The 23,540-nt window shown below is 42.6% G+C and overlaps 1 pseudogene; it reads right to left on the bottom strand.

Moving 5' to 3' along the window:
- LOC124775161 overlaps nt 1–23,540 on the bottom strand; it is a 108,782-nt pseudogene that overhangs the window by 85,062 nt on the left and 180 nt on the right.

Raw genomic sequence — 23,540 nt, 5'->3', positions numbered from 1 at the left:
GTACTTTCTTGTTTAAGGTCCTTTCTAATCTCTACATTCCTCACTCTGTCCATTCTTGTTTTTCCCTTAACTGCTCTGAGAAATTTCATTTCCCCTGCTTGCAGTCTGCTCCAGTCCCTTTCTGTCATTGTCCACGTTTCTCCACCACAGGTGACAATAGGGAAGTGATAATTGTTATACGTAAGGAGTTTTGCTCTTTCTGAAACTTCATTATTCCACATCACGTGTTTTATTGTTTGGTAGAAATTGCCTCCCTTCTGTAACCTCCTATTAATTTCGTTGGTTATTCTTCCATCACTAGATATTTCACTCCCTAGGTAAGTGAAACTTTCTACCACTTTGAGGGGTTCTCCATTCGAGGTAATATTTCCGTTGATCCCTTTCTCTCTTCCAAATACCATTACTTCACTCTTATCTTTATTTATTTTTAATCCATACCTTTTCATTATTTTTTTCCACGCAGCAAGCTGTAACTGTACATCTACCTCTTTATCACACCATATTACCATATCTGCAAAAACCATCTTTTTGTTTTTTTCTTTTACTATTTCCTTAAGTGCCCTATTCATTCCCTCCATCACAACATTACAAAGTGCAGGAGATAGAATACTTCCTTGCTTAAATCCTTGTCTTATTTCGAAGTATTCAGAGTTCCCCAATGGTGTTCTAATTCTACAATTGTGTCCTCTGTACATTGTCTTTATCACATTAATGTATCCATCTTCTATATATATCTTCTTCATTTCTTTCCAGAGTCTTTTCCTGTCAACTGAGTCATATGCCTTTTCTATGTCTATAAAAACCATTATCATCCTTTTGTTATACTCCCAACTTTTTTCCATCAGTTGACGGATAGAAAATACCAGGTCGGTCGTGCTTCTTCCTTTCCTAAACCCATGCTGTCCTTCACTCAGGTCCTTTTCTATGTTTTCACTTATTCGATTTCGTAAAATTCTTTCAAAAATCTTGGCTGTATGACTCATAAGGGTTATTCCTCTGTAGTTTTTACAAAGTCTTTTATTGCCTTTTTTAAAGATGGGAACAATGTCTCCTCTTTTCCAATCGTCAGGTATTGTACTATTTCTCCACACACTTGATAGTACTCTATACAGCCACTGCATAACGAAGTAGATGAAGCTAAGAAATTCTGCTATCTAGGTAGCAAAATAGCCCTTGACGGACGGAGGAAGGAAGACTTCAAAAGCAGATTAGCACTAGCAAACAGGCAAATCCTCTATTTATTCGCTGCAATGAAACGGAAAATAACAGTGAGAAGGGCGAGACACTGAATTCAGTCTTCCGAAATTGTTTCACCACGGAAGACTGTAACACGGTACCTTTTATCAATCATCGTATGGACGCCGAAAGGCTTAGTAGTGGAAAGGCATCAGGACGATATGAGATACCTGTACCATTCTACAAAGATTAAGCGAAATAGCTTGCTTCCCTTCAAAAAGCAATTTATCGTAGATCGCTGGAACAACGGAGAGTAAGTAGCGATTGCAAAAAGCGCATGTGAATCCCGTTTTCAAAAAGGATCGTAGGACGGAGGCACGTGATATAGGCCTATATCGTTGACGTAAGTCCGTTGTTGAATTATGGAACTTGTTTTATTCTAGTTTACTTGAAAAAAATACTAGCTTCCCGAATATCGGACCAGATTTGATACTGGGTTCAAGACTTCCTTACAGGTAGAACTCAACATGTCGCTCTTAACTGAACAATATCGACAGATGTGAAGATAATTTCCGGAATACCCTAAGGAAGTGTGATAGTACCGCTTCTGTTGAGAGTATTTATAACTGATCTAGTAGAATTGGTCGGAAGCTGTTTAGGATTGTTCGCAGATGGTGCGGTTGTGTATGAGAAAGACACAACGCCGGAAGACTATCGAATTGCAGGACGACCTGCAGGCTCTGACAATTGAAACTAAACGTAAGTGAATGTAACATATTGCTCATACCTAGGAAAAGAAAGCCACTACTTTACAACTACGAGGGTTGGAGCTTAAATAGTGGCAACTACTTACTCACAATCGATACAAAAGAGTTACATGTTTTCACCCGTAGTATTCACCAGCGTCGTGTAGAACCCGTTACCAGCGATGTGGAAGGCGTAGTATACCGTTATCAGAGCCCGTTCTGTCGATGGTGCGAATGGAGCGGTCTACAGTTATGGTGACTCGTGTACAACTGTGATGGTGTTATACTAACGCATTACGTTCCTCCACGGCAGACTGTCAATACACAGTATTACTGCTCGTTTTGGAGCATCACCTGCGACTAGCTTTGCGAAAGAAGCGGCGACACTTTCTGTGCAACCCACCCATCATATTGCACGACAATGCGCGGGCGCATACGGCGCAAGTTGTGGCTGCTCTGTTTGGTCGATGGGACTGGAAGGTACTGTACCATCCACCATACTCCCCGGACTCAAGTCCTTGTGACTTTGATTTGATTCTGAAGATGAAGGAACCACTTCGTGGCATTCGCTTCAGAACTGTTCCACAGATTCGACAGGCAGTAGACCACTCCATTCGCACCGTCAACAGAACAGGCTATGCTAACGGTATACTACGCCTTCCACATCACTGGCAACGGGTTGTACAGAACGCTGGTGACTACTTTGAAGGACAGTAACGGGTGCAAACATGTAACTCTTTTGTGTCGGTTGTGAACAAATAGTTGCCACTATTTAAGTTCCATAGATGACAAACTGCTGGAAACAGTACCTTCCGCAAAATATCTAGGAGTAACTACCTACAGCGACCTTAAGTGAAATGACCACATAAAACAAAAAGTAGCAAAAGCACATGCCAGACAGACGCATAGGAAGAATATGGCTTGCAAGGCGCTTGTTCGACCGATTCTTGTGTACTGAACATCAATTTGAGATCCTTACGCGGGAGGACTGATGGAAGAGATAGAAGATCCATTGAAGAGTGGCGCGTTCTGTCATGAAATCGTTTAGTCAGCGCGAGAGTGTTACAGATATGCTCAACGAACTCCAGCGGTAGACGTGACAAAAGAGCCGTTTTGCGTCGTGGAGAAATTTGCGATTACTATTGAGATTTCGAGGAGCACTTTCCCGGAAGTGTCTGAGAACATATCACTTCCTCCCATATAAATCTCGTGAAATTACCAGGACGAGAAAACACAATAAAGTAGCAAAATTGTGTACATGGCTCCACGTTCAGAGACGGTGAATAGTTACAATTGAAAGAAAACAGCCCTCGGTCACTATTTTTTACGAATTAACCGGGATTCAACACTGCTAGGAGTGTCTTCCTCAGAATTTAAATCAAAGAATGGTCTATAGCATGGTCACAGAATTATTACTAACAACGTATGATACAGAGTATAGCTACGGAATCATCGTGAAAGACTGGCAGTACTTATATGGCATTTATAAAATAATACATATGCCAAAAGGGCATTAGTCACAAAGATATTCAAGATAAAGAAAACTGTGATGGCGAGCCACTAAGGGCTGCTCGTCACTTGCGTGGTGCAGGCTGCAAAACATCACAGTTTTCTTTATCTTAAATATCTTTGTGACTAATGCCGCCGGCCGGAGAGGCCGAGCGGTTCTAGGCGCTACAGTCTGGAACCGCGTGACCGCTACGGTCGCAGGTTCGAATCCTGCCTCGGGCATGGATGTGTGTGATGTCCTTGGGTTAGTTAGGTTTAAGTAGTTCTAAGTTCTAGGGGACTGATGACCTCAGCAGTTAAGTCCCATAGTGCTCAGAGCCATTTGAACCATTTGAACTAATGCCCTTTCGGCATATTTATTATTCTATAAATGACGTAAGTACCGCCAGTCTTTCACGATGATTCCGTACTTATACTCTATATCACATGTTTTAGTAATAATTCTCTGCCCATGTTATAGACCATTCTTTGATTTAAATTCTGAGGAAGACAATCCTAGCAGTGTTGAAACCCGGTTAATTCGTTGAAAATAGTGACCTAGGGCTGCTTTCTTTCAATTGTGACAATGAAGTAGAGTTAGTACAGAGGCTTACCGACAATCATTCTTCCTAAGCGCCATTCGCGAGTGAAACGAAGAAGGGAGGATGAATGGTATCAGAAGTATCTTGCGCCATACTGCGGAGTATGACAGATGTATGGTAGTCACGTAACTTGCCTAGTTGCAACCAACATAACAGGCCGTATAGATCTAAAACATCGTCATATAAACGAATGCTGCACATTTAACAGACACAATCATTCACAGCTAGTTTTAACGGTCTAGTGTTTTCACTATTCATACCGTTTTTAATTACGTCTCATTAGTAGACTGACACAAGTTTACGTATCAGGTCCTGTATAATCATGTTCCAAAGCTTTTTGAGTGCATATAGGCAGTATTTTCGACCCACTCGTGATGATAATGCCTAATTACACACCAGTTCTTCGTTGTTAGAATACCGCCGAGAAGAGTCAATTTTACGCGAAATTCTGAATTTAATAACTTCTGACAGATTACTAGGTTTGTTTGGGGGTAAAGCTCTAGGTTGTTGGTACAGAAATTTATACAGCGCAGAATCGTTGAGGTCTCACCGACACAAAAGAAAGAAGTTGGGCTTGGCACACATACTTCCAAGAAGACTTTAGTCCCACAGATAACAAAATGGTTCAAATGGCTCGGAGCACTATGGGACTTAACTTCTGGAGGTCATCAGTCCCCTAGAACTTAGAACTACTTAAACCTAAGTAACCTAAAGACATCACACACATCGATGCCAGAGGCCGGATTCGAACCTGCGACTGTAGCAGCAGCGCGGTTCCAGACTGAAGCGCCTACAACCGCTTGGCCACAGTGGCCGGCCAGAATATCAACACTTTCATATATACAGGGTGATTCAAAAAGAATACCACAACTTTAAAAATGTGTATTTAATGAAAGAAACATAATATAACCTTCTGTTATACATCATTACAAAGAGTATTTAAAAAGGTTTTTTTTCACTCAAAAACAAGTTCAGAGATGTTCAATATGGCCCCCTCCAGACACTCGAGCAATATCAACCCGATACTCCAACTCGTTCCACACTCTCTGTAGCATATCAGGCGTAACAGTTTGGATAGCTGCTGTTATTTCTCGTTTCAAATCATCAATGGTGGCTGGGAGAGGTGGTCGAAACACCATATCCTTAACATACCCCCATAAGAAAAAATCGCAGGGGGTAAGATCAGGGCTTCTCGGAGGCCAGTGATGAAGTGCTCTGTCACGGGCTGCCTGGCGGCCGATCCATCGCCTCGGGTAGTTGACGTTCAGGTAGTTACGGACAGATAAGTGCCAATGTGGTGGCGCTCCATCCTGCTGAAATATGAATTGTTGTGCTTCTTGTTCGAGCTGAGGGAACAGCCAATCCTCTAACATCTCCAGATACTGTAGTCCAGTTACAGTAGCACCTTCGAAGAAAGGTGACGCTGACGCCTAGTCAACAGCGCCTCAAGCGAACAAATGTACAACTAAATGAAACTTTATAGCTCCCTTAATTCGCCGACAGATAGTGCTTAGCTCTGCCTTTTGTCGTTGCAGAGTTTTAAATTCCTAAAGTTGTGGTATTCTTTTTGAATCACCCTGTATAACGCGATGTTAGCAGTGCATGGAAAGAAAGTTTTCTGGAGGCAGGAATGCTGTGTGTTCCATATTGGATCGGTGTCTGGAGGAAGAACTCATGGCAACGATGTGAGGACATAATGATGTAAGTAACATGTAAATATTGTATGCGAATAGTGGGTGTAAGTGTGACCGCGTGAATCAGTAATAATCTGCGGCTAGCTGAAGTGGCACAAATAAAAGAAAAAAATAAGAAAAGCTCGCATGATGTACGTGTTGAGTTCGTGTTACAGCAATCCTCTTGCGAAGCTTTGTATGCTCTGTGACGCTCTGTTGAGAGTCATTGCCGCAATTCTTTGTCGTGAGGTCATTAGAGTGTAAGACGTATATATTTCGACTGTCAAACCACAATTTATGAAAGATGTTTATATTTTATTAATAGGATTATGTAGGAATAATTAATATTTGCCATGTTGGAAATAATTGTGGTAGCAGGGAATGTCTGCACCAAAGTATTATTGGCAGGAAAGACCGCACATTGATATAATTTTAAAAAAGGCGGGAGAGACCGCGTATGGATACATTTTAAGAAAACAGCGGGAAAGACCGCGCATTGATACATTTTGTAATGGTAGCAGGCATTGTCTGCACCAGAAAGCATTGTTGGCAGCAGAGAAACTCAAGACTACTGAAGGTATGTTTGCGCAATGGTAGTTGTAAGATTTTTGTAAAAAGTAAGTCCCATTTTAACGTTTGTAAAATCATTTCATTACCAACAGTAAGTATTTGAAGAATCGTTTTCAGAATATAATTAATTTTTGCCGGCAATACTGCATTACTGATTATAATCCATCTCAAAAACCATCAACGTAAAACTTTGCAAAATTTTATTGTTGTCAAGAAAAAATTTAACTATGAATTACGTAACTTCACTCAAATTAATTAAACAATAACGTCAGCTTTGCTATTAAAGAATAATGTCAGTTTTTTAAACATAGCTGCGCTACAGCAACGGTTCCACGTAAATCAGACTAAGAACAGCCGACCAGTTGCAAAGGATAAAGTAATCTTTACCTAGGTTTCAATAGATATAAATCTATCTTCTTCAGAAGACGGCAGTATTATAACATGAAGTGATATGTCCTTATCGTTTAGGCAAACATCCGCATAGTTACATTAATCATATAAAATATAGCCCTGAAAACAGGGTTTGTCAAACAAATAAAATAGGTACATAGAAGTTGCAGAGCGCCGCTATATTTTATATGATTAATGTAACTATGCGGATGTTTGCCTAAACGATAAGGACATATCACTTTATGTTATAATACTGCCGTCTTCTGAAGAAGATAGATTTATATCTATTGAAACCTAGGTAAAGATTACTTTATCCTTTGCAACTGGTCGGCTGTTCTTAGTCTGATTTAATGTCAGTTTTGGTAATAAATACAGCCACTTATGACAGCCCACCAGCAGCTAATAGAGTATAGTAAAACAGAGTAAGTATATTCATGTCGCAGTTCGATGTAGCTGTCAGATGGCGATCCAGTAACAGTAAAAAAAGGTAAGGAACAGTTTTGGGTTATTGCAGGTAACGACTGAGAGCCACGAATAATAATCAGAAAATAACTTTTAATAAGCAGCATTTAAATTTTTATGCGAAGATTGAGAAAGAGAATTAATTTCAAAGGGAAGATTTCATTTGTTATTATCATTAGCCGGCCTGAGTGGCCGTGCGGTTCTAGACGCTACAGTCTGGAACCGAGCGACCGCTACGGTCGCAGGTTCGAATCCTGCCTCGGGCATGGATGTGTGTGATGTTCTTAGGTTAGTTAGATTTAATTAGTTCTAAGTTCCAGGCGGTTGATGAACTCAGAAGTTAAGTCGCATAGTGCTCAGAGCCATTTTTGTTATTATTAAGCAAGAGGTAGAAAACCTAAGGGAAGGTTTCAATAGCACTCTCATTCACTGTGCTACGCAAAGAACCGTGTCTGCATCTCTGTTTTATTCAAGGAGGGCACAAAGCCGAACGTTGCGTCATCTGCTGCGCTGGCTAAAAGAACTTTTCTAAACGTAGCAAATTTTCAGAAGTATTTTTTCGGCAGATGTTTTTCTTGTAGCATAAAAAATAAACCACCACCTATGGGGGTGAACATGAATAAAACCGAGAAACTGCGGAGATGGATTCCTGACTGGAAATTGAGGCAAAAAGATCCTATGAATATATGTCTGGAAATGGACGGTGTGCGTGCAACGGAAAATCGTCCCGCAACACAGTACATAGCTGCATCGCATCCACGCCACAACAAATGTTGAAAGTCGCCTCCATGGCATGGAATGCATACGTTCACACGGTTTGCCACACTCTCTTGCACGTTCCGGCCTCTCTCCGAATAGCGTCACCGATGTAGAACCCAGTCATCCAAATCTGGTGTCCCCACAGTCCGCCGCTTCCCTACACGTTCGTCTGTCTGGAAGGGCCCATGATCACACAAATGCCCAAAAAGGGCTTGAAAGGTTATGTGATGTGGTTAGTGTCTGTGAGGGTACTTGTTTTGGTATAGTTGTGCTGCCTTCCGACCGTTTCCATATGCTTGGCCATACACACCGTCTCGGCTTGTTCCCGAAGGACCATTCTGCTGCTTACAATACGCTGCATCGATCTCACAACCTGCAACACACAAGGAACACTAGGCAAGTGGCAACGATGCATTTCAGGACACACATTCATAGGACATTTTCCCTCCATTTCCAGTAAGTACTCCGTCCCTGCAGTTTATCGGTTTTCTAGTGTTCACCCTGGATTTTGTATGCGAATGCTTTTCGCTGTGCAACTGTTCTCAAACGATTGCTTGGGAACTACTACTTAAAAGTATTTGACTGTTTGAAATTGCAAGTCAAATCACAGCCTGTTGTTGTTGTGGTCTTCAGTCCAGAGACTGGTTTGATGCAGCTCTCCATGCTACTCTCTCCTGTGCAAGCTTCTTCATCTCCCAGTACCTATTGCAACCTACATCCTTTTAATCTGTTTATTGTATTCATCTCTTGGTTTCCCTCTACGATTTTTACCCTCCCCGTTGCCCTCCAATACTAAATAGGTGATCCCTTGATGCCTCAGAATATGTCCTACCAACCGATCCCTTCTTCTAATCAAGTTGCGCCACAAACTCCTCTTCTCATTAGTTATGTGATCTACCCATCTAATCTTCAGCATTATTCTGTAGCACCACATTTCGAAAGCTTCTATTCTCTTCTTGTCCAAACTATTTATCGTCCACGTTTCACTCCCATACATGGCTACACTCCATACAAATACTTTCAGAAACGTCTTCCTGACACTTAAATCTATACTCAGTGTTAACAAATTTCTCTTCTTCAGAAACGCCTTCCTTGCCATTGCCAGTCTACATTTTATTTCCTCTCTGCTTCGACCATCATCAGTTATTTTGCTCCCCAAAAAGCAAAACTTATTTACTACTTTAAGCGTCTCATTTCCTAATCTAATTCCCTCAGCATCACCCAATTTAATTCGACTACATTCCATTACCCTCGCATTTGTTGATGTTCATCTTACATCCTCCTTTCAAGACACTGTCAGCTGCTCTTCCAGGTCCTTCACTGTCTCTGACAGAATTACAATCTCATCGGCAAACCTCAAAGTTTTTATTTCTTCTCCATGGATTTTAATTCTTACTCCGAATTTTTCTTTTGTCTCCGTTACTGCTTGCTCAATATGCAGATTGAATAACATCTGGGATTGGCTACAACCCTGTCTCACTCCCTTCCCAACCACTGCTTGCCTTTCATGCCCCTCGACTCTTATAACCGCCATCTGGTTTCTGTACAAATTGTAAATAGCCTTTCGCTCCCTGTATTTTACCCCTGCCACCTTAAGAATTTGAAAGAGAGTATTCCAGTCAACATTGTCAAAAGCTTTTTCGAAGTCTAGAAATGCTAGAAACGTAGGTTTGCCTATCCTTTTGTTATTGATCATATAATATTACGATACTTGAGTAACTCACTACGCGTTGTCCGAAGAATTCGCAGTGAACTAAGAGTGCGAACTGGTATTCCTCATCTGAGACGGCTATCTCAGCTTCTCACATTTCGAAAAAATGCATCTTCACATCATTCAAAAGTGAATGTAAGGTCGAAAGGCAGAGTGGAAGAAAGTGACCCACCCTGAATTCGATTCCACTAAATTTCGGTTTTCAGCCCCACATTACCGCTAAACCACCACAGCAGATGCCAATTAGATCCCACTTGCTGCGTTCGATGCACTGCTGCTCTCTTGAGTTATGGCGGCTGTTTGCCAGGAGCAATGGCGCAGTTTTCTTAACCTAGCTTTAATTCACCATGGTTCAGACAGTTTGTACGAAATATATATAAATTGCAGTTGTTTCAAAGAAAGTGCCTTTTTTGCATGCTGCACGTCGAAATTTTTATTTTTATTTATGCACTCAGATGTGTTTCGCCTTTGTTCCACGGCATCTTCAGTGGGTGTCCTGAAATGTTACATGATCTGTCCTTTTTACACATAGGTTATAGATTTAAAAACAGTTCCTTAACGTTTTCTTATGAAATGGAAAGGTACTTACAGGTAACTTCTCATTCACTGCATCTAATCAAACTGCTTTTTCTCATCTGGCAACCAGGTGGACATCTTACAGTTCACTTTCAGTTCACTGTTTACGTTACACATCACTGTAACTGCCATCTTTTTAATACAGAGATTCATTTGTTTTTCTAAGTGTTACCAACATTCTCTGTTTTCTGCATTCAACTGTTTTGTGAATATGTGTGTGTGTGTGTGTGTGTTAGGGAGTTAGTATTAGAAGTTACCTGTAAGTACCTTTCCATTTCTTATAAAAAACGTTAAGGAACTGTTTTTAAATCTACAGCCTAGATGTGAAACCATAACCTATGTGTAAAAAGGACAAATCAAGTAATGTTTCAGGACACCCACTGAAGATACCTCGTAAAAAAGGCGAAACGCGTCTGGGTGCAAAAAAAAAAAAAAAAATATATATATATATATATATATATATATATATATATATATTGATGTGCAGCGTGCAAAAAAGGCATTTTCTTTGAAATAACTGCAATTATATACAGCTGCTGCGAAAATGGCCACTACAAGAAACGTGATATATAAATTATATACAAAAGCCTTCCTCGTAAATCAGTGTACTATTAAACTCTGTCAAAATCCCCGCACCAGTTCCTAAGATTAGCCTTGATATACAGACGGACGAGAGCAAGCGAGTTCATTTAGGTAGTTCGGTCGTGAACAATATTCACAGTATTCCAAGAGCTTAGTATTGTAACACGACAGCCTATGGTATTTGTGACTTTATTCAGTCACAAAAACGAGACCGCTGACGTACAGGCGGAGGCTAAGATCGGGTCACATTCGTGTTGACAGCTGAAATCAGCTTTGCACGAGCACGTGGAGGGCCAGTTTCACACTGTGTTCCACAGTGTCTCTGGACTTCCACCGGCCGCTAAGGTGACCGCGTGACCGGGAAAATACGTCCGTTGGGTAGTATAGTCAGCCTGAAAACTCAAGAGCGAGCAGCGCTTTTGGTGGGGGAAGTGGCCTTTCCCGGAAGAACTCTGCCACCGGCCTACAGGGGCACCCAAAATCTGTTGCCCGTTACCTGTCTAGTGGTGTAGATCGGCGTGCAGTGATATACGTCGTTTCTGTTCGTGGGATCTTAGTTGCCAGTGTTAGTGAGTTAACTGTGAACTTACTGATATACCGGTACTTCGATATCTGGAAGTGATGCTTAATTGTCTAGCATTGCAAGAAAATGTGCAGAATACGGGGAAGAGGAGATATTTGCGGATTAACGAGCGTTCGATCGTCTCTAATGTTATTATAGCTTGTATTAAAGAGGCGACCCAAAAAGAACTGTTGGCTAATATTACCACTCCCAATCAAAGTGCTGCAATTTATGCAAACGTCAGCCTCACCCAATAGGGCGCTTAAGGAAGCAACGCGAAAATAACCCGCATGGTTTACTGGAATCGCCACGAAGGGAAACTAATAATTTGGGGAGGAAACCCATCGTTATAGACAGTATCAAAATCACGTAAAATCTTTCATGCCTATGGAACACTAAATCTCTATCTCGGTCACTGTTCGCCTGATTCTAAGACATATTGCTGAAAACACGTGCGCAATAGCTATTCTAAACACTGTTGAAGTTTCCTTCTAAACATGTACACCGATTCTGGACTCCAAAGCAAAAAGCTTCACATACGACGTGCGTTCACATATTACTTTTTATTTTTTGGTAAGAACTTTATTTATTAATCTACAGTAATACTATCCTCTTCAAAATATTGCCCATTACACACTATACACTTACGCCAGTGGTTTTTCCAATTCCCGAAACATTTTAGGAACTGTTTCTTTGGGATAGTTCATAGGTCTCTTAACTACGCATTTTTAATGGTATCCATGCTTGTAAAGCCCGCTGTCCCTTAAGGCCTGCTTTGAAATGCTTATACCACTTGTCTGCCCTTCGTATACTCATAACAGGCTCACCAAAAGCTTAACATTATACACATACTTTTGAGGTATGTTTACGAAGACAGTGACAAAAAAGTAGTGCAAATCGGACTAACACAACATACAAAATTTTTAAATTTCTGCTTACTTTTTAAACACTCTTCGTGTTGCAAGAACTGTTAAGCCGACCGCGGTGGCCACGCGGTTCTAGGCGCTGCAGTTCGGAACCGCGCGACTGCTACGGTCGCAGGTTCGAATCCTGCCTCGGGCATGGACGTGTGTAATGTTCTTAGTTAGGTTTAAGTAGTTCTAAGTTCTAGGGGACTGATGACCTCAGATGTTAAGTCCCATAGTGCTCAGAGCCATTTAAACCAAGATCTGTTAAGTTTCAATGCAGTGCTTCAAAGGAAACTTGTACCTTTTAGTAGAAACACAAAATAAGAACAAGCCTTAAATTCTACAGACTCGTTGTATTATATGGGGTTCGTTTTACGAATAGCAATAGAGAAACACCTTCACATGAACAGGCATTTGGTTCTATGTTTGTAGTGGAATCCTGACTTCCGTTCTTCTGTTAATGTTATTTAATCTATAATGTTGTGTTTCGGAAGAAGCTATCGTTTTTTGTATTCCTTATGGTCTTAATACATTTGTCTAAAAATAAACACAGCCGAGACGTATCTGTTCACCGCGTCGCCACAGATTTAAAGCGCGCGCCGCGACAGGGCCGGTACTACGTTGTGAAGCAGCCTGTAGAAGCGTCTCGTGACGTAGCTTGGTTGGCAGAGTGGGGATTCACTCGCTCGCTCTTCAGTTTACCGACAGACTATATAAAAGGCAGCTCATTTCTCACGGCCGCTTTTCACGTCCAGTACAAAACTAAAGCTTATCACAAAATTAAAAAAAGATTGAGCCACATATGTCACTAAAGACCCACTGGGCTCATTTGAAACGGGAGAGATGGACGATTACGCGTATGAAGACGCAGTTTTCGATGTCCGGATTGTGTTATGTCACTGCAAGTTAGACGTCATTAGTAATTCCTGAACTGTAAAAATATTTCGGCAATACATTACGCGACTGCAACAAACGGGGTGTCTACGGATACATCTCGAAGAGTATCGGACTGTCATAATCGATTCACTGAAATTGTTACAACACATAAATGAGAGGCCAAAGGTGGATTTCGAGCAATTAAGTAGATAAATACACAACTGGCCATTAAAATTGCTACACCAAGAAGAAATGCAGATGATTAACGGGTATTCATTGGACAAATATATTTATTAGAACTGATATGTGATTACATTTTCACGCAATTTGGGTGCATAGATCCTGAGAAATCAGTACCCAGAACAACCACCTCTGGCCGTAATAACTGCCTTGATACGCCTGGGCATTGAGTCAAACAGAGCTTGGATGGCGTGTACAGGTACAGCTGCCCATGCAGCTTCATCACGATACCACAGTTCATCAAGAGTAGCGACTGGCGTATTGTGACAAGCCAGTTGCTCGGCCACCATTGACCAGACGTTTTCAATTGGTTAGATATCTCGAGAATGTGCTGGCCAGGGCGGCAGTCGAATATTTTCTGTAGGCCCGTACAGGACCTGCAACATGCGGTCGTGCATTATCCTGCTGAAATGTAGGGTTTCGCAGGGATCGAACGAACGGTAGAGCCACGGATCGTAACACATCTGAAATGTAACGTCCCCCGTTCAAAGTGCCGTCAATGCGAACAAGAGGTGACCGAGACGTGTAACCAATGGCACCCCATACCATCACGCCGGGTGATACGCCAGTATGGCGATGACGAATACACGCTTCCAATGTGCGTTCACCGCGATGTCGCCAAACACGGATGCGACCATCATGATGCTGCAAACAGAACCTGGATTCATCCGAAAAAATGACGTTTTGCCATTCGTGCACTCAGGTTCGTCGTTGAGTACACTATCGCAGGCGCTCCTGTCTGTGATGCAGCGTCAAGGGTAACCGCAGCCATGGTCTCCGAGATGATAGTCCATGCTGCTTCAAACGTCGTCGAACTTTTCGTGCAGATGGTTGTTGTCTTGCAAACGTCCCCATCTGTTGACTCAGGGATCGAAACGTGGCTGCACGATCCGTTACAGCCATGCGGATACAATGCCTGTCATCTCGACTGCTAGTGATACGAGGCCGTTGGGAACCAGCACGGCGTTCCGTATTACCCTCCTGAACCCACCGATTCCATATTCTGCTAACAGTCGTTGGATCTCGACCAACGCGAGCAGCAATGTCGCGATACGATAAACCGCAATCGCGATAGGCTACAATCCGACCTTTATCCAAGTCGGAAATGTGATGGTACGCATTTCTCCTCCTTACACGAGGCATCACAACAACGTTTTACCAGGCAACGCCGGTCAACTGCTGTTTGTGTATGAGAAATCGGTTGGAAGCTTTCCTCATGTCAGCACGTTGTAGTTGTTGCCATCGGCGCCAACCTTGTGTGAATGCTCTGGAATGCTAATCATTTGCATATCACAGCATCTTTTTCCTGTCGGTTAAATTTCACGTCTGTAGCACGTCATCTTCGTGGTGTAGAAATTTTAATGGCCAGTAGCGGCAATACTGTAAGCTGTTGTTAATGTTTACACTTATAAATGGCTGGTTCAAATGGCTCTGAGCACTATGGGACTTAACTTCTGAGGTCATCAGTCCCCTAGATCTTAGAACTACTTAAACCTAACTAACCTAAGGACATCACACACATCCATGCCCGAGGCAGGATTCGAACCTGCGACCGTAGCGGTCGCTCGGTTCCAGACTGTAGCGCCTAGAACCGCTCGGCCACTCCGGCCGGACTTATAAATCCGAAAATGGATAAAAACGATATAAATTATTGTTTATAAATAAACAATGGCAGCTGAAGAAAACTGGTAACAGCATAATATTTCTCGGAAAATTTCCATGTGATTTGATGGTTCAAATGGTTCAAATGGCTCTGAGCACTATGGGACTTAACTTCTGTGGTCATCAGTCCCCTAGAACTTAGAACTACTTAAACCTAACTAACCTAAGGACATCACACACATCCATGCCCGAGGCAGGATTCGAACCTGCGACCGTGGCAGTCGCGCGGTTCCGGACTGAGCGCCTTAACCGCGAGACCACCGCGGCCGGCATGTGATTTGATGTGTCATACGCGTATAAAAGGTTAAAATTCAGAATTTCAGCAATTTTAATGTGCAGTAGTTTAACTGACTTCAGTGGTGCTTGACCGAGATTTCTTGGGTGAACAGCGGCATTTTGGTGGGAATCTAGGTTCGGAGTCGGACGCCGTTGGAGGCGGTCAGACTGCGTTCGTCTGTGTTAGGACATGTGTGAATTATTCAGAGTTCCTGCTTTCGAACATAAACATTTTTCGGCATCTGATGAACTTGTTACTTTCTAGGTTGCGTGTGATACAAGCCGCACTTGTAAGGTTTGGGTTGTAGCCATTGGGGAATTTATAGTTTGATATACTGTGGAAAACCTAAACGGTTTTCTAGAGGTAACTCACGCAATTAATCCTGGTTTATTCAACGTCCTCCAGGATCTTAAGAAACTCGGTCAGGTTCTGAAATTAATTTATGGTGAACTGTGACTTTCGGTTTTTCTATGTTCTTATTGGAAATAAACTCGAATTTGTGAAACTTTAAAAAATACATAAGTGCGTACCTGATTTTTGCGGAACAGATCCTGCTTGCAGTTACGTTAAATACTTTTGTGGAACATTGGGTGCATTGCGACGAGTGTGAGTTGGCGTCCCATAGGCAATACGTAGCCAAACTTGTAAGCCCAACCACATTTACGGGGCCGCATTGAAGTGTTTGTACTCTGTAAAGTATGAGTAAATCTTTTCGTGCAGTAGCACGTCGGCCTCCAAGCTGAAATAGAATTTATGAACCTTTTAGAACTTTGACTCTCGGAGAGTTGATGAGACGGGTATTTTATTTCGTCTTCCACAGTCCGCCTGCTTAGCGGAGTGGTAACGTGCTTACATACCGTGAACGTGGACTGGGTGTTGTGTTGTCCTCATCATCCTTCATGATCAATACCGGCACCCAAGTCGCTCAATGTGGCGTCGACTGAAATAAAACTTGCAACTCGGCGCTCGGATTTCCCGAATGAGGCCACACGGCCAACAATGCCACACTGTCATTTCAGTTCGTCATTCACACCATATGCACATTCGCAGAACACAGTGGGCATTATGCTGATTGGTCAATAATCACAAGGTGGATTATTGGTTTTGAGCTTAGGGATAGGTCGAACTATAATTTTCCATTGAATGGAATATATACTATCCACAAGACAAAAATTAGATATGTATGTTGAGACAGATAAAATAAAGGTTTGCAACATTCTTCATCGTGGTAATGCTTATGCCGTCGTTGCCTGTTGCTTCAGAGGGAATTGTCTTTACTGCTTCTCATATTGTACTTGTCACGTGCTTGGTGGAAAGTGCCTTAGTTAGTTATGTAGTACGGAGGTTCTAGCCGACGGCAGTATTTCACAGCATTAGGACTGAGTGATACTTGGAAAAACTCTTATTTCGTCAGCTGAGACCTGCAAAACAGCTTCGTATTTTGTCTTTCCAATACCCAAGCTACAGACCCTTCCACAGAATCGCTTGTGTCATGCAGCTCCACAGAAAGCAACGAGCGTGCCTGATTGACTCTCCTTCACCCTTTTTCGGAGCCTTCTGTATTCTTCGTAGCGTTCCGGTTTCTGATTTCCGTTCAAACATCTGCAAGCAGCATCCAGTTGTACGTCTGACATAATTCAATCGTCATCAAAGGGTCGGGAATATTTACGCGAATTGTACGTGTGGGAGTGCAATGAAAGCACTATGACAGGAATTATAGCTATTCTAACGAAATCACGTTTGTTAGCTTCACTGACCCACGCCTTTAGACCTAACGCAGACATCGGTTTAACGATCTGAACTTCACAAAGGGCCTTCCAAGTGCTGTTCGTATGATAGCGGTATAGACCAGATTTGACGGTGCGCCGACGTGTCAAGTTGGAGGCAGCGAGAGGAAGGGTAGTACGTGGTGGTCAATGAACGGACGTTAACCAGATACGCCTCTATGCCGCTAACATTCGAAATAATCGCATTTTGTGGTCGCCCTACATGCCACATTCTGCTTTTATCGCTTATTGATGTTTCTGTTATACTACTAATATATTTAAAGAAATTCATATTAGCACCATAAGCTGTTTTTAGTATGCGCGTATTGATGTTTCTGTTATACTACTAATATATTTAAAGAAATTCATATTAGCACCATAAGCTGTTTTTAGTATGACGTTTTACTTGTTAAGCTATCCTTCTAGGGTATTTTATTATGTATTTTGCGTCGACTTGAAAACGGCAGATCTTACCGCAGATTGCCATCAATAAAGCATTACTGATTGAAAGCAACTAATAGTGGTAACATTATTTTTTCAAGTACACTCCTGGAAATGGAAAAAAGAACACATTGACACCGGTGTGTCAGACCCACCATACTTGCTCCGGACACTGCGAGAGGGCTGTACAAGCAATGATCACACGCACGGCACAGCGGACACACCAGGAACCGCGGTGTTGGCCGTCGAATGGCGCTAGCTGCGCAGCATTTGTGCACCGCCGCCGTCAGTGTCAGCCAGTTTGCCGTGGCATACGGAGCTCCATCGCAGTCTTTAACACTGGCAGCATGCCGCGACAGCGTGGACGTGAACCGTATGTGCAGTTGACGGACTTTGAGCGAGGGCGTATAGTGGGCATGCGGGAGGCCGGGTGGACGTACCGCCGAATTGCTCAACACGTGGGGCGTGAGGTCTCCACAGTACATCGATGTTGTCGCCAGTGGTCGGCGGAAGGTGCACGTGCCCGTCGACCTGGGACCGGACCGCAGCGCCGCACGGATGCACGCCAAGACCGTAGGATCCTACGCAGTGCCGTAGGGGACCGCACCGCCACTTCCCAGCAAATTAGGGACACTGTTGCTCCTGGGGTATCGGCGAGGACCATTCGCAACCGTCTCCATGAAGCTGGGCTACGGTCCCGCACACCGTTAGGCCGTCTTCCGCTCACGCCCCAACATCGTGCAGCCCGCCTCCAGTGGTGTCGCGGCAGGCGTGAATGGAGGGACGAACGGAGACGTGTCGTCTTCAGCGATGATAGTCGCTTCTGCCTTGGTGCCAATGATGGTCGTATGCGTGTTTGGCGCCGTGCAGGTGAGCGCCACAATCAGGACTGCATACGACCGAGGCACACAGGGCCAACACCCGGCATCATGGTGTGGGGAGCGATCTCCTACACTGGCCGTACACCACTGGTGATCGTCGAGGGGACACTGAATAGTGCACGGTACATCCAAACCGTCATCGAACCCATCGTTCTACCATTCCTAGACCGGCAAGGGAACTTGCTGTTCCAATAGGACAATGCACGTCCGCATGTATCCCGTGCCACCCAACGTGCTCTAGAAGGTGTAAGTCAACTACCCTGGCCAGCAAGATCTCCGGATCTGTCCCCCATTGAGCATGTTTGGGACTGGATGAAGCGTCGTCTCACGCGGTCTGCACGTCCAGCACGAACGCTGGTCCAACTGAGGCGCCAGGTGGAAATGGCATGGCAAGCCGTTCCACAGGACTACATCCAGCATCTCTATGATCGTCTCCATGGGAGAATAGCAGCCTGCATTGCTGCGAAAGGTGGATATACACTGTACTAGTGCCGACATTGTGCATGCTCTGTTGCCTGTGTCTATGTGCCTGTTGTTCTGTCAGTGTGATCATGTGATGTATCTGACCCCAGGAATGTGTCAATAAAGTTTCCCCTTCCTGGGACAATGAATTCACGGTGTTCTTATTTCAATTTCCAGGAGTGTATATGCAGTACATTTGCAGAGTTTATGAAGAAATATAATGAATTCAACGGATTATAGGCTTGGGTGAAATATGTAAAGTTGGAAGATGACAGTTCGACTGCGAGTTGGCTTAGTCAACGAATGTGCAAACTTGGTTGAGGTAACAGACTGACATTTGGATTGGCTGGAGGTTTATGCTGGCTTCTCAGCTGATTGTTTCGTTTATTTTCTGTTAATTGCTTCAAGAGTCCTGCGGTATATAAATGAACATCAGAAACGTCAAAATTCTGTAGAAGCATAAATGCTAAATTACTTGTTACTTGTTTGTGTGTATTTCCCATTACAGTACCAGCTTTTCTCAGAAAATTTGTTGTGACTTGGCAAGACAGCCAAGTCACAATGAGAGGAAGCCGAAAGGCACGCGTTAAGTTCACGCAGATTGGCGTGAGGTCTGGAACAGTTAAAGGAATTAATAGTAGCAAATAAAGTACGTAGTTGATGTAATACTTAACTTTAATCCACAATTGTAGAACATCTCTTTTGACGGTACATGTTATAACCACAATATAAAATAATATCAAATGCTATGGCGCCTTGCTAGGTCGTAGCAAATGACGTAGCTCAAGGCTATGCTAACTGTCGTCTCGGCAAATGAGAGCATAGTTGCCAGTGATCCATCTCTGGCTAAGTTGGCTGTACAACTGGGGCGACTGCTAGTACGTCTCTAGACCTGCCGTGTGGTGGCGCTCGGTCTGCAATCACTGACAGTGGCGACACGCGGGTCCGACGTATACTAATGGACCGCGGCCGATTTAAAGGCTACCACCTAGCAAGTGTGGTGTCTGGCGGTGACAACACAAAATTCAGTTTGATCGCACTAGAACCTAGCGTGTTCAAACTTTTTTTCTGTTAAATATTCCTCCCGCAGTGGAAAAGAAATTATCGTTACGTCACTGGTTACACAAATCAGTTGTTCCGTCACCATAACGGCATGGCTATTCGCGACAAGCGTTAGCAACATACACGTCGAGATTACAGCGTGGGCAGTCCCTAGTAGTGTTATAGGCGACGCTAAACATCAGTCTTACACTACAGCCTACATTCTATGAACGAAACGGACACAAATATTTTCCGTGTTCTGTTTTCCTTGGCGCACGTATGACGTCAAACGCTGCATCATTAAGTCATGCGTGAAAGCCGACGTCCGATTCTCTAGCTTCAGTCGCCACACATGGAGGCCTAAATCTGATGAGGGTAATTAAAGATTTTAAAAAATACATATCACTATGCTGTCTGTAACAATGTTATTTTATTTTGCAACCGGTTCCGTTTCTGAACCAACAACGGCAGCAGTACAATATAAAAAAGTGGACAATGTGACGGTGCTAAGCGAAACAAGCAAAACAGAAAAATGTTAAATAATAAAAATGCTCACGAAAATTGTCACAGTTGTAGCACATGTCATACATGCTTTAACAAAAGTTACCACAGGAAACCATTATTGCCAAGATAATATAAAATCAGAAACTGCAGCAAGATAAAAATATAGTGACACGCTGAGTCGAGGACAAGTAATTTACAGCAATATGAGTCAGAGAACTTCAGTGTCAAAGATGACAGCCGGCCGAAGTGGCCGTGCGGTTAAAGGCGCTGCAGTCTGGAACCGCAAGACCGCTACAGTCGCAGGTTCGAATCCTGCCTCGGGCATGGATGTTTGTGATGTCCTTAGGTTAGTTAGGTTTAAGTAGTTCTAAGTTCTAGGGGACTAATGACCTCAGCAGTTGAGTCCCATAGTGCTCAGAGCCATTTGAACCATCAAAGATGACAGTCTTGATCGAATCCAAAGAGTTACCATTAAATAATTACGTGATAATAACATTACAAAATTGAAGTATTAACAGTTCCACATCTGATGGAGATTACATAAAAAAACAATAACACAAAATAGTCATGCTTTCGTTTTTTGAATGGACTGTAAAATATTGTATATTATTATGTTCATCTATCTTGCTTATCTGTTGCTTTATATTTTATTATATTGGTGCTTTAAATGTAGTATCAATCAAATGTAGAACTGTTAGTACTTCAATTTTGCAATCTGATTATCACATAATTATTTAATGGCAAGTTCCTTAGATTCAGTCGAGATCGTCATCTTTGACTTTGAAGTTCTTGGACTTGTATTGCTGTACATTACTTGTTGTCCTTGTGTCAATGTGCTATCATATTTCTATCTTGCTACAATTTCTGATTTTGCATTACCATGGCAACTTATCGTTTCCCGTGGTGAGTTACTGTATGTTAAAGCACGTTTGACATGTGATACGTCTGTGATTATTTTCTTGAGTATTTTGAGGGATATAACGTTTTTCTGTTTTTCTTATTTTTTTAGCATTGTCACATTGCCCACTTTTGCATTTTGCGTAGCTGCCGTTGATGATGGCTCAGAACCGAAACCGGTAGCAAAATAAAATAACATTGTAGACAGTGCTATGCATTTTTTAAAATTTGTACATGCTGTTGACCATCGCCTAAGCAAGAGGTAGTTAAAGATGTTAATACATGGGTAACAGGAGATTGTAATGGTCAAAATATGTGACAATACACAACCTATCACACTTTTATGTTAGAAAAATTAATAATTTGTTGTGAGATAGTGCCTATAACAGACTGTAGATGACACGTAACAGATAACAAAAGTACACGTCTACTAACGTGAAGCTGCCATAGGTCACTGCCAACACTGTTGCAAAACTGAGGCATCATAAACCTACCGGAAACGTTCTTACCCAATATATTCTAGGGGCTATAGCAGCTAGCGCATCGGCGATCGGGTCTTATGTAGCTGATTAGAATCGCACTGGGGGAAAAGTATTCTTCTACAGGGTTTAGACGGGAAGCAGAGGAGAGATGTTGGAAATAAAATTCTTCATCATCAGACGTTGCACAAAAGTGGTGGGGTAGTGTCTTACCTCCTGAGCATTGTCTGGTGGATTGAGGTCACGTGACACATTGATGGTATGGACTCTTATATTATCTCGGTTGCTCCTTTGGGACTACCTGATGCAAGCGGCTGAGAGACAGCATCGGGGCTCGCCAACCCCTCTCCCCCCCTCCCCCAATCACTCACTCCTATCAATCTCATAAAGACGCCCCCATATTAGCCTACACACATACTCTTATGAGTCAACTAGACAAAACGGCTACACTTCAGACCTCTGACACAAAAGCCGCCAAAGTGCTGTCAATCAAACTATTTTTATTTGTTTAGGGTTCAACAGAAAAAAATCTGACTGACGATCTGCCACAGTCACTGTTATTGCTTGGATTAACATACTCTTCTACTTTGTTGTACAAAAAAATTGGTTCAAATGGCTCCGAGCACTATGGGACTTAACTTCTAATGTCATCAGTCCCCTAGAACTTAGAACTACTTAAACCTAACTAACCTAAGGACATCACACACATCCATGCCCGAGGCAGGATTCGAACCTGCGAACGTAACGGTCGCGCGGTTCCGGACTGAAGCGCCTAGAACCGCTCGGCGACACCGGCCGGCTCTTTGTTGTACAGTCCCAGCTGTGTACCTATATTCAAGCGCATATTATAATCTGTCGAACTTACATATTTCGTCAACAGTGAAAACTTGGACTGGTCATACATCGTTAAAATGGAGTGGAATGGCTGGACGTCTGCTAATGACGATAAGTCTATTGATACGTGTGATGCACTGCAGCTAGTGTGTAAGATACTACTTGCAAGCAGTGTTACAGCTCTTCAGGAAACACCTAGTATCAAGATGTTTATTTTAATAGTTTTCATCCAACTGCATTTTAACAACGTGTGGTCAACGTTAAGGTTTGATTCTAGCCGAAAACATGTCCGTTTGAGGGGCTATACTAAGCACTTTCTAAATTAGCTACACAGTTGTGAAGGCTACGAAAGAAAAGGATTTTTTAGTCCAAGTAAAGACTCTGTGAGGCAGGCTGTTATTCATAAAAGATGGCATCTGACCATGAGGCAGTTTAGTGAATAATGTTGAGGTACCGGTACGTTTGTAAATCAGTAAGAGCAGCAGTTTACATACAATTCGTTTTTCTTACAACTGAGGACAAGACGAAATGTAGTTATGAATAAAGCAAAGATAATGAAGTGTATACTAAGTCATTACCTGCTAGTAAGAATGGATGTTATTCACTAAGTCACGAAGTAAGCAAAACACTCATAAATGCCTGCCTGGAGCTTGCTTGGATAAGGAGTAAGCAGATTTGGATATCAGACAAACGTTAACTAAACTACTGTTGCAGGAAAATCATTAACTCAGGAGACTTATTTTTGTATGTAATTGCGGATGTCGCCATCAGTTGTTAAAGGAAAAAGTGAGAACAGATAGGATAATAAAACCGAGTTAAACATGACACGCAGAGATTAGAATACTAGTAAATTATTGACGTCTGTTGTTTTTTGTTTTCTCTTTGTAAGTATTATTTGCAACTACGAGTTGTGGTTGCCAGCAATGCAATTACGTGTAAACACAGAGTATCGCGCCGTGGCCCTGACCTTTCGTT

This window comes from Schistocerca piceifrons, chromosome 2, assembly GCF_021461385.2.
Source record: "Schistocerca piceifrons isolate TAMUIC-IGC-003096 chromosome 2, iqSchPice1.1, whole genome shotgun sequence".
Classification (NCBI taxonomy): Eukaryota; Metazoa; Arthropoda; class Insecta; order Orthoptera; family Acrididae; genus Schistocerca; species Schistocerca piceifrons.
This window is presented reverse-complemented; position numbering and strand designations above follow the sequence as displayed.